At 43.8% G+C, this 3,323-nt stretch overlaps 1 non-coding gene across 1 annotated transcript; it reads left to right on the top strand.

Moving 5' to 3' along the window:
• The first annotated feature begins 2,833 nt into the window (after nt 1-2,833).
• LOC141699717 (small nucleolar RNA R71) lies at nt 2,834-2,940 on the top strand. The gene has a single exon (XR_012566079.1). It is a non-coding gene; the product is annotated as a small nucleolar RNA R71 (small nucleolar RNA).
• The last annotated feature ends 383 nt before the right edge of the window (nt 2,941-3,323 follow it).

The following is a 3,323-nucleotide window of genomic DNA, read 5'->3' as shown; positions in this document are numbered from 1 at the left end:
GTGCTCTCTCAACTGTGACCTCGTGTGCATGCGAAGAAGGAAAAATATTAGCACAAATAAATGCATTCCATGGACGGGCATACCTGTTCATGGCGATCGCCGGAAAGTGACATTTCTCCCAAGGATAATGCCTTCACGCACCATAAAATGACATTTCTCCCAATTAAGCACCAAATTAGTTTCCACACATCTTTTGAGTACGGCGCGCAGATTATTCAAACATTCATCATATGAGTGTCCAAAGACGGAGAAGTCATCCATGAACACTTCGACGTTATTTCCAATCATGTCAGAGAATATAGCCATCATACATCTCTGAAAGGTGGCCGGTGCGCCACATAACCCAAACGAAACCCTGCGAAAAGTAAATGTGCCAAATGGACAAGTGAAGGTAGTCTTTTCCTGATCCTCTGGTGCAATACAAATCTGATTATACCCGGAATAACCATCCAGAAGACAAAAATACTCATGTCCCGGCAATCTGTCAAGCATCTGATCAATAAATGGAAGAGGGAAGTGATCCTTCCTTGTGGCTTTGTTCAATTTTCTATAATCCATGCATACTCTCCATCCGGTAACTGTTCGAGTAGGGATGAGCTCATTCTTTTCATTTGCGACCACAGTGATACCTCCCTTCTTAGGTACACATTGTACGGGGCTCACCCACGAGCTGTCAGAAATAGGATAAATGATGCCTGCATCTAGCCATTTCAGAATTTCTTTCTTCACCACCTCCTTCATGATGGGATTCAGTCTTCGCTGCTGTTCCACAGTTGGCTTACTACCTTCCTCTAGCAGAATTTTATGCATACAATATGAAGGACTTATCCCCTTGATGTCTGCTATGGTCCATCCTATAGCCGATTTGAATTCTCTCAAAATCCTTAAGAGCTTGTCTTCCTCACTACCTGAAAGGTCAGATGAAATAATAACAGGTAACGTAGATGAATCACCTAAAAAAGCATACCTCAAGTGTTCAGGTAATGGCTTGAGCTCCAAGGTAGGTGCTTCCTCTATTGATGGTTTGAGCTTCCCTTCAGCGTTCTTGAGGTTAGAAGTACCAAGAGATTCAAATGGTATGTCCAGCTTTCGCTTCCAGGGAGAAGCGTTCAGATATTGTAATTGCTCGTTGCTATCTTCATCATCGCTGTCAAAATCCCCCACTAAGGCCTTTTCCAATGCATCAGACATTAGCATGTGATCGAGTTCCGAAGTAACCGCAGAATCAATCACATCCACTTTTAAGCACTCCTCATCTTCTGTAGGGAATTTCATTGCCTTGAATACGTTGAAGGTCACATCCTGATCTTGGACCCGCATAGTAAGTTCACCTTTTTGCACATCTATCAAGGTATGGCCAGTAGCCAAGAAAGGCCTCCCCAAGATTATGGGAATCTTCTTATCTTCCTCAAAATCCAGAATAACAAAATCTGCTGGAAAGAAGAGCTTATTCACTTTGACGAGCACATCCTCAACTATGCCCCTTGGGTAAGTAATGGAACGGTCAGCCAATTATAGTGACATGTACGTGGGTTTTGGATCAGGCAGATCCAGTTTTTTAAAGATCGACAACGACATCAGATTAATGCTTGCTCCCAAATCACAAAGGCACTTGTCAAACGTCAGATTGCCAATTATGCAAGGAATGGTGAAGCTTCCTGGATCTTTCAGTTTTGGTGGTAACTTTTGTTGCAGAACAGCGCTGCATTCTTCCGTGAGAGCAACGGTTTCAAGGTCATCCAGTTTCACCTTCCTTGAAAGAATAGTCTTCATAAACTTCGCATAACTAGGCATTTGTTCCAGAGCCTCAGCGAAAGGTATATTGATGTGAAGTTTCTTGAACACCTCCAGAAACTTCCCGAACTGTCTATCCAACTTTTGTTGCTGCAATCTCTTAGGAAAAGGTGGTGGAGGATAGAGCTGTTTCTCCTCTGTATTAGCCTCAGGCAGAGTGTGTTCAACAGTAGTCTTCCTTAGTTCCTCCGCTTTCTCCTTTTGCTTAGATTCTTCACCTCTAATTTCAGCTTCTACTTCTTTTGCCTTTTCAGCATCAGCTACTTTTCCAGACCTTAAGGTAATAGCCTTGACTTGCTCTTTAGCTTCCTTCCTGCCTGGTACTTCCGTGTCACTGGGAAGAGTGCCAGGTTGACGATTGAGCACTGCATTGGCTAATTGACCAATTTGATTTTCCAAGGTCTTGATAGAAACCGCCTGACTCTTGCACAACAGCTTAAGTTCCTCAAAATCAGCACTAGTAGGTACAGCTGCACTTCCCTGTTGAGGATATGATTGCCTTGTAGCATACTGCTGTGGTTGCTGGAATCCAGGTGGGTTAAACTGTTTACTCACTCCTTGCTGATATGGTGGCTGAATAGCATTCTGATTATTCCCCCAGCTGAAATTTGGATGATTTCTGTTGTTAGGATGATAGGTCGCTGGCACAGGCTGCTGTTGTCACTGATAATTATTCACATACTGAACAGATTCGTTTACAAGAGAACACTGATCCATAGCATGAGAACCTGCACAAAGCTCACAAACCATAGCTATTTGATTAACTCCATACGTAGCCAGAGAATCAACCTTCATTGATAGCGCTTGGAGCTGGGCTGCAATAGCGGTGGCTGCATCAACATCCAGAATACCTGCTACCTTGCCTGACGTCATCCTCTGAGTTGGGTTTTGATGCTCATTTGCAGCCATCGTCTCGATAAGATTATACGCCTTAGTATAGCTTTTAGCCCATAAGGCGCCTCCAGCTGCTGCATCGAGCATGGGCCGAGATTGGGCCCCCAAACCATTATAGAAACCAGTGATCACCATCCAATTCGGCATTCCATGATGTGGACATTTTCTCAATATTTCCTTGTAGCGTTCCCAAGCCTCGCACATAGATTCTGTAGGTTGCTGCGCAAACTGAGTAAGAGCACTCCTCATAGCAGCAGTCTTTGCCATCGGATAAAACTTCACTAGAAACTTTTGCGCAAGATCTTGCCACGTAGTGATGGACCCAGCTGGTTCAGAATGTAACCAGTCTTTAGCCTTGTCCCTTAGTGAGAATGGGAAAAGCCTCAACTTGATAGCCTCATCAGTCACGCCATTATACTTAAAAGTGCTGCAGATCTCGACAAAATTCCTTATGTGCATGTTGGGGTCTTCAGTTGCCGCTCCTCCAAAAGAAACATAATTCTGCACCATCTGAATAGTGCCCGGCTTGATTTCAAAGGTGTTAGCTTGAATAGCCAGATGAAGGATGCTTGACTGAATGTCATCAATTTTAGGCCGAGAAAAATCCATAAGAGCTGGATCAGCTTGAACAATAC

Source organism: Apium graveolens, unplaced genomic scaffold (genome assembly GCF_009905375.1).
Source record: "Apium graveolens cultivar Ventura unplaced genomic scaffold, ASM990537v1 ctg1169, whole genome shotgun sequence".
Lineage (NCBI taxonomy): Eukaryota > Viridiplantae > Streptophyta > Magnoliopsida > Apiales > Apiaceae > Apium > Apium graveolens.
Note: the sequence above shows the minus strand (reverse complement) of the source record. Positions and strands in the feature narration are given on the sequence as shown.